Source organism: Capra hircus, chromosome 18, assembly GCF_001704415.2.
Source record: "Capra hircus breed San Clemente chromosome 18, ASM170441v1, whole genome shotgun sequence".
In the NCBI taxonomy this organism is placed as follows: Eukaryota; Metazoa; Chordata; class Mammalia; order Artiodactyla; family Bovidae; genus Capra; species Capra hircus.
In genome coordinates this window covers 26,838,023-26,847,163 of record NC_030825.1, presented here as the reverse complement: position 1 = coordinate 26,847,163, position 9,141 = coordinate 26,838,023, and positions in this window count along the sequence as shown.

The following is a 9,141-nucleotide window of genomic DNA, read 5'->3' as shown; positions in this document are numbered from 1 at the left end:
GGGTTCGGCCGTAAGGGATGACATTCAGGCAACTGACTGGTGGGCGTTTACCCAGAGCTGGATATGAACACAACCTATAACCCTTTCATCATTCTCCTAGCCCTGCTCTAGGTAGTGACATTATAGATTTTATCTTTTGATTCTTAATTCCTAAACCTATAACCAGCCAGTGTATATTAAATCTGGTAGGAAAGGTTATTCAAAGCATGGTAGCATACGTTGTTGAATCTTCGCAAGTTGAGGTGGCGTTTGAGTCACCTGCCCTTGATGAGAGTTTGACATGAACTCCTGGCATCAGGGCCTGCTTTCTGCAGGAGCAGGCACTCAGAACTGTCCTAGCCCAGAGGCCATGGCGAGTTCCCTGTGTTCAGAGGTGAGCACGGAGAGGCTGGGCTCAGAGCAAGGGCCTGGCACCTAAGAGAAGTTAGATTCAATTGATCGATCTGGTGGGGCTCCCTGCCTTGGGGTGGGCAGCTGCAGTTAAGGACTTCTCTCTTGTTGTGGCCCAGTCTAGAGGACCCTTGGGGCTATGGTGCTAGAACCCACGGCTGCCACAGGCCCTGGGGGCTGATAGGAGGCGCCAAGCAGGCCAGGAATCCCGCAGGGGATAATAAATAGGTCCCCTGTTGCCAAGACAGAACTGACCATGCTGGCAAGGTGGGGTTTGCTGTCATGCCCCAGGTCCCCTCCTGGGCTCCAAGGGGGAGAGAGAGGAGTGTGAGAAACCCCACATGGATCCCCCTACATGGGCCTTTCCCCACAAGCCAGAGCCAGCAGAAATGAGAAAAGGATCTGCGGGAAGAGGAACATTTCTTGTGGGGGGTCTTGCTGTTTTCTCTCCCAAACAGGAAGTGGGCCCCAGAAAAGGCTGAAAGCGCTGCCTTTTGACCCCCGAGAGCCAGGAGCTAGGCGCTCACAGACAGCAGCCCTGAGAGCCGCCCCCACAGGCACCCAGGCGGACCTGCCATTCCCAGACACAGAGCAGACCATCCAGCCCGACGGGCTCCCCCAGACTCCCTGGCACCTCTGGAGAGATAGCGTGGAGCAGGGGCCCCATTACAGCCCCTGTCTGCAGGCGGGGCCACTCCTGAGAACCTTAGAAAGGAGAGGGTCTGGCCTCCCACCTCCCATGTACAAGGGAGCCGGGAAGTCTTGGGAGGGAAGCGCAGCCACAGACACAGGACTGGAAGGTTCTCTGGCCCTGGAACTCGTGCTGCCTCTAAGCAAGGGGTTGCTCAGAGCCCTTGCATCCTAGAGGTCGTGGCAGCAACATCTGCCAAACAGAAGCATCAACTTGTCTCACATCGTGCTTGAAAAATGATTTTTAATGCATTGCTGATATTAATAATGGGAAGTTTCCTAGTAAATAGTGGGTTTCCCCATCTTGAGACCTCAGCACATCAGACCACACTGGGCTCACACTACTGCATGGCTGCAGCTGTGGAGGTGAGAGGTAGGTGCTCCCTGGAGGGGCGCACAGGCACCCGTGAACCACAGTCCCCACCACTCCTTGCAGCCTCACCTGCACCCTCCTTGCCTCTATCACCGCCTGGTCCCCAGAAGCAGGCACGTGTCCCGCCCCTGGCCTAGTCTAGTCTTTCTTTGAACAAGTGAGGAAAGTGAGTGACCGAGCGGGGATGGTGGCTGAAGACTGTGAGGCACAGCCAGGCCACGTTCACATGTCACTCTCCCTCTCAGAACTCCTGCAGGCTCCTTGTCACCATGGCAGGAGTGCCAAGAGCAGTTAACGTGTATTGAGCCACACCGTGTGATTCACGACCCTGTGAGGCAGGGCGTCCCAGTGTCATCTCACTTTACACCAAGGATGCAGGGACTCAGAGGGAGCAAGTAACAATCACAAAGCCGGGGGCTTCCCTAGTGCCTCAGTGGTAAAGCATCCACCTGGCAATGCAGTAGACACAAGTTCGATCCCTGGTCTGGGAAGATTCCATATGCCGCTGAGCAACTAAACCCATGCACCACAACCATGAGCCCACACTGCAGAGCCCAGGAACTGCAACTACTGCACCCACATGTCGCAACTACTGAAGCTCGTGTGCCCTGGAGCCCGTGCTCTGCAACAAGAGAAGCCCCAGCAATGAGAAGCCTGTGCAGCAACAAAGAGCAGCCCTCGCTCGCTGCAGCCAGAGAAAACCTCATGCAGCAATGAAGACCCAGGACAGCCAAAAAACAAAAAATTTTAGAAACTATTTTTAAAAAAGAAATAGGAATTATCCCAAAGCCATACAGCTACTTAGTGGTGACCCTGGCATTCCAGGTCAGGCAGTCTGAGGCAAGAGCCCACACTCCTGATGATGACCCCCTTCCCCCACCCCTCCAAGGCCAGGCCCCACGTGGTACAGGCCCTGCTCTCTGCAGCCCCACCCCACTCCACAGACCCTGCAGCTCAAGCCATGTTGAACCCCCTTCCCCATCAAAGTCCCTCCAGCCTTTCAAAGCTCAGTCTACTTGGTTCATTTGGGCCGTGTATTTGTCTGCTTCCGCCCCACCAGATGCTCGTGGAGGGCAGAGAAACCTTCCAGCAGTGAGCACAGTGCCCTGGGCCTAGTGAGCATCTTTAAAAGAGGGAAAGAAGGAAGGATTGATGGCTGGATGAATGAGATGGTGGAAGGTTGAAGCCAGAGCCACCACCACCACTCCCCACCCTCGACTCTGACTCCAGCTTCATTGCGATACTTGCAGGACCGGTCCTAGATGACTTTCTACTGGTCAGCTGAGAAGTCTCCCCGTCACTGAAAGCTGCAGCAACCTGGGAGCAGCAGTGCCAGGGCCTCTTCTCACAGACCTGGAGTGCCCGGACAGGCTGCAGAACCTGATGGGCCAGACAGTCCCGCCCGGCCTCTCCTCCCCCTGCAGCGTAAGGCTGAGGGCCCTGGCATCTGTCCTCCCCTTGCTCTCCAGTCAAGTTCGTGTTGCTCCAACCAGGCAGCCTTTAGGGGTCCCTGCCTTGAGATTTATGCCCAGGAGTGAGTCCCCACATCCCGGCCCTCCAGGTGAGCTTGAGTTCTGGACCAGCTGCTTTCTGTTTGGCTGTGTGTCTTCTGGCCAGCTCCTGCCCCTCTGGGCTTTCGTTTCCTTTTCTGTGAAAGGCAGACAGTAGCAGCTGGATTCTCCCAACAGAAGATGGCTTCACTGTTGGTGTTATTTTTCTGGCTTTCCTTATGCTCTCCATCCCCTCCCGAGACCCTAGCTCCCGGTCAGCCTGGGGGCCCACCAGCCACCCTGGGCACCCCTCTGGGACAGTGGGTGCTGAACCGGAGACAGAGGCAGAGCCCAGGAACCAGCTGCAGCTCTCAGCCCGCTCCCCACCTCCCCCACCACCACTCAGCTCCTCTGTCTACTAATTGTAGGGTTGCAAGCAGCCAGCTGCCTCCCAGGCCCCAGGCGGGTGCCTCCCAATGGATCAAGGGCTCCCTGGAAAACCTCCCAGCTCTCCACCAGCCCCACAGACCCAGCTGCGCAGGGGTGGTCTCCATGGTGCTCAGACTTCCCTCTCCTGCTCCGGGAGGGGGCCAGGAGAGGTGTAAATGTGAAGCCTTTCTCAGCCTTTCTCATTTCCCAGGCTCCCCCCATGTCAGAGAGGCACATCCTGGGCCCCCTGTCCCCCCCCACTCAAGAACTAGCCATGGGGTTCAGTGAGTGGGAGGGAATTTGCCTGCCAATGCAGGAGGCGGGGGTTCAATCCCTGACCTGGGAAGATCCCACACGCCGCGGAGCAACTACGCCCCTGCTCCACAACTGCTGAGCCTGTGCTCCAGAGCCCAGGAGCCACAACTTCTAAGCCCACAACTAGAGCAAAGCCAGAGCAGCAATGAAGACCCAGCACAGCCAAAAATAAATAAATAAAATTATTTTTTTAAAAAAAGAACTAGCCATGGCTCTCCACTGCTGGACAGATAAAGTCTCCCTCCACATCCTGACCCATGGGTCAGGGAGGTTCAGACATGCCCTTAAGCACATTCCCCAGCAGCCTTGGTCTCACGGCCCTGTTGCTCCAGGATAAAGTCCTGACAGGCCCCTCTTTTCTGCCCCCACTGGCTTCCACAGTATCCCCTCCATATCTGCCCCACGGCTGGAGTGCCGATGGCGCAGTCAGACAGGTTGACAGCTCCTCAGTGACTGCAGAGGCCTGCTTGCACTGGGACCTCAAGCTCTGAAGGCTGGGGCCCTGCCCGTGGAAATCTGCATCTCCCACCCGCTTCCCCCAGGAAAGGAGGGTGAGTATCATTCAAAGCACAAGCATCACCCCCAGAAGTGGATAATGGCAAGATGAGGAAACCGACGCCCAGAGAAGGAAGGAACCAGCCAGTAAATCACAGAGCCAGGATTCGAATCCAGACAGCTCCAAAGACCAGATATTCTTGGCTAACAGCCCTCAGCCCAGATCTGGGCCCAGTTCAAAGCAGAGGCTCTGTGCGTGTTCAGGGGACAGAGGGCAGGGGGGAGTGTAAGATAATAATGGTGTGACCACTGTCACCAAGCCCTCTTCCCTTTCCATCACTCAAGACTCTTTCTCCTCCAGCACCTGATTTGATGACTTGATGCTCTAACTTAGGCCAGTCAGATTTGGGGACCTCTTTACACAGTTGGAGAAGGAAATGGCAACCCACTCCAGTATTCTTGCCTGGAGAATCCCATGGACGGAGGAGCTTGGTGGGCTATAGTCCACGGGTCACAAAGAGTCAGACACGACTGAGCGACTTCAGTTCACTTTACACAGATGAGTTAAACTGAGGTCCAGAGAGCCAAGTGGTGTATGCAAGGGCACCCAGCAACTGTGTCCTGGGAATCTCCAGGTTATTGTGATAGGGTCATAATCCTTCCCTGGTGGCTCAGCTGGTAAAGAATCCGCCTGCAATGTCGGAGACCTCAGTTCGATCCCTGAGTTGGGAAGATCCCCTGGAGAAGGGAAAGGCTACCCACTCCAGGATGCTGGCCTGGAGAATTCCATGGACTATACAGTCCACAGGGTTGCAAAGAGTCTGACGTGGCTGAGTGACTTGCACACATTAACCTCCGTTGTAATAAGAAAGCAGTCAAGGGGCTTCCTTGGTGGCTCAGTGGTAAAGAGTCCACCTGCTAATGTAGAAGACACGGGTTCAGTCCCTGGTCTGGGAAGATCCCACACGTGGGGCGACTAAGCCCGTGGATCGCAACTACTGAGCCCTAGCATCTAGAACCTGTGTTCCACAAGAGAAGCCACCACAGTGAGAAACCTGAGCACCACAATAAAGAGTCACCCTTACTCCCAGCACATACAGAAGAGGCTGCGCAGCAACGAAGACCCAGCACAGCAAAAGTGAACAAATAAAATGATTTTTTTAAAAAAGAAAGCAGTCAGTGAGATGTGGATTCACCTACACCACTAACCAAGCACCACCTACCTGAGCCTCAGTTTCCACGTATGTCATACGAGGTGCTGTAGGGGTTGGAAAGGACACTTGTCAAGCCCCAGCATGGGCTTTGGGATCCAGTGGTATTGCTGTTTGTCCACCTTTGTCCAAGGACTCCCACCACCGTATCTGTGTGGGAGACCAGTTGTCCGGGCAGGAAGAGTGAGCGCACACTGGGGTGGGAATCTTTGCCCAAGACCCATCCCTGCCTTTCTGCACCACCCCACCCGGCCACACTCGGTTGTCTCTGCTCTTCATCGCGTCTCAGAAAGCTCCACCTGCTCACCCACCCAGTTGCCCTGTTGCCCAAGGTATCTTTAATTCCAGGATGGAATGGCTTTTGAGCAGTAGCGCTGAGAGAACAAAGGCACCTTTGTCTGTTCTTGGACCACCACCCACTCCCCACCAACCCACTCCCTGGGTCGATAAGCTGGAGTTGGGAATGTAACAAAATTCCTTGGGAATTTGGTGGGAGTCCCTTATCAGATAAAATTAATCTGATCACCCAATCCCCAAGGGGTAAACTGAGGAAGCTATCAAGCTAAGGGGAAGAGTTAGAAAAAAGAGAAGCCACACCAGGCATCCTGCCTCTATTACTTCTTTTGATGCTCATGACAGCCCAGTGAGGGGACCACAAGTATCATCCCACCTTACAGGTGAGAAAACCGAGGTTGAGACCCCTGGCAGCTTCCTGAATCCAGGCCACCGCTGCCTAGCAAGGATGCCACTTACACTGTGCCAGCGGCTCCTGGTGTACTTTAAATATAGCTCAGGCCCCTTCCCTGGCTTCCAGGGCCTCTGCAAGTCAGGATGGTATCTGTCTGCCCAGCTTCCTCTACCACCCTCTCCCCCTCACTCACCATCTGAGCCCACACCAGCCTCCTTTCTACCCCTCCAAAACTCCAAGTTCGTGCCTGCCCCGGGGTCTCCAGGCGTGCTCTTCCTTCCACCTTCACATTCTCCCCTGGCTTCACCAGCTCCACAGATAGTCCCTCTCCTGTGCCCATTGACCTCCTTCTCAGTCCCATGACATTGATTTTTCCAGATGGCTTCTCCTTCTGTAATTACCGATTTACTTACCTGGCTGGTGCTGACTTGCTAGCCTGTGAGTTCCCTAAGGGCTAGGATCTGGTTCTTATGACTCACTTTGGTTCCCCCTAGCACCTATGCCTGCCACAGAGCAGGAGCTCACTGAGCCTTTGGTGAATGAATGGAGTGAATGGGTGAACAAATGAATGAATGACCATCCATGCTACCTCCCAGGCCCCTGCTCTGGGCTCCCCAAGGCCAGTCCCAGAGGCTCAGGTCAGTCAAAAGCAGCAAAGAGATGAAGTTATAAGCCAGGGCTGGCAAATGAGCTGTGCAAAGTTTTTTTAGAGGAAACTCAGAGATGCAGTGCTATTAAAAATTGATATTTCAATGAGATAATCCCTCTCTTAGGCTTTTAATTGATTGTCTAAAAAGCCTTCCTCTGTTGTTGTGCTTCTTTATTTGCAGGGACCATTAATTTTTTTATGGACGATCAAACCCGGATACAGTGGAAGGGCCACCACATGGCTGATTCAGAAACAGTAACCAAGGTACCAGGGACACACATCTGGAGGTCAACCAGGAGAGGCGACGTGGCCATGGAGCTGGCCTTGGTTCTGGATTTGTGGCAGGGGTAAGGGGGAGAGGAAACTCCTGCATGTCTAGGACACAGAAACACACACACACACACCTGCCCAGGTCCCCAGACCCAGTAGACAGGCTAAGTGGAGGGAGGTGGAACTGGAGGTGAGGACCCCAAGGGCAGAGGCAATGGCTATGAGGGGAAGCCTTGCTCTGGGAGTTGGGACCCTTAGTGGGTGGCCAGTTCCCTACCATTCCAGGCCTCTGTTCCCCCATCTGTCCCTTGCAGGACAAGTAAGAGCCAGTGAGTGGAAGCTGGAACCTCTCACTTGTGCTACTTAATGTCTCTGGGCCTCTGTTTCCTCATCTGTCCAGTACAGGTGTTGCTGGCACCCAGTTTGAGGTAGGGACACTGAGGAAGGGCCACTGGTGCTCACATTATTGCTAATATCGCTCTCTTAAAAAAACTTTTTTTTAATGATTTTTATTATGCCAGGTCTTAGTTGCTGCACACAGAGTCTTTAGTTGCAGCATGTGGGACTGAGTTCCCTCACCAGGGATCAAACCTGGGATCCCTGCACTGGGAGCACAGAGTCTTAGCCGCTGGACCACCAGGGAAGTCCCTGTTGTTAATCTCAGCATCCTTCTCCTGGCCCTCAAATCCGTGCCCTTCATCCCTGAGGGTGACCTTGCCCACCTCCTTCCTCCTCCCCCGGGATGGCTTTGAATCAGCCTCCCCGCTCTGCTGCGAGGCTTGAGGCTGCAGAGGTGTTCTGTGCATACCTGTCTACCAGGCCTCTGGCTGCATCTGCTTCTCTCCGGACCCCATCCATCCACTCCCTCAGCCTGACAGGCAGCCTCAGTGAGGTCCCAGGGCATCCCCGGCTGGAGCGGCCACAAGCCAAGGCTGGGCGGGGCTGGGCTGACCCCTGGCCCTTTCTTTACTGCCCTGCCCACAAGACGGCCTCCCTCACTTCCTCTCTGCTGCTCCATTCCCCTGGCACCTCTTCTGGAAAAGAGAGGCTGGCCACGTAGGGTCAGATTCCTGGGCGTGTGGCCTGTGCAGTCACACAGGGCTCTGCACTCTGAAGGACCCTGTGCTTGGTTTAATGCTTTGTTGTCACTGTCTTGAAATTACTCATAATCTTGCAAGGAGTCCCACATTTTCATTTTGCATCAGGCCCCAAAGTTATGTAGCCAGCGTTGCTGTCAAGGCTCAGATCTGCTTCAGGAAATAGCCAGAGGGTGTGTCCTCAGGGACCCTAGAGCCCCTGCCTCTAGCCATCCCCAGCACCCCCACATCTTCCTCTCCCCACCTTCCCTGGATCCTCCAGCTCAGCGGCTCCCATCTCCTCACCGCAGGGGTTCTGAGTAGGGAATGACTTCTCCAGCCATCTCTCTGGGTGAGGACTCTTGGGAGGGGTCTTGGCAGAAAGCAAAGTCTTCCTCAAATCCTTATGTCTCCCCCGCCCCCCCCCCCCAGCCAGACAGGTACCACTTTTAAGTGGAAACGCAGAGGCCACAGGACAGATGAGATACAAATTCATTTCAACGATCTGTGGAATTCATAATAGCCTTCACTCGATATGGTCTTCTTTTCTTCCCCAGGCAGCGGATATTAAAGGTACAACTGCTTTGACCTTCTAGGCGTCGGTGAGGTTTCCTCTGGCAATGTGCATCCTCAGATGGTCAAAGGGTAGAAATCCCCGCAGAGCAAATGCTGGCCAAATGCTGCTAAAACAAAGACAGGTCATTTTTTAGAAACCTCGCCTAAGGAAGGCTGTAAGTATGTGTCATATAGAGAAGCATGGGTACAAATTTTAGCCACAGAGCACTCATTGTGGCATTGTTTACAAAAGCAAAAAGAAAGACAACTGAACAGCCGGATGGTCAGGGGCTGGGGAAGTAACTGATAGTCCTTTTCTCCAGGGGCATGCTAGACAGTCAGCCAGGTGAAGCTTGTTAAAAGAAGAGGGCGTGAGTAAAAAATCAGATTTAAAGACCCTGATGCTGGGAAAGATTGAGGGCAGGAGGAGAAGAGGACGACAGAGGTTGAGCTGGTTAGGTAGCATCATGGACTCAGTGGGCATGAATCTGAGCAGACTCTGGGAGATGA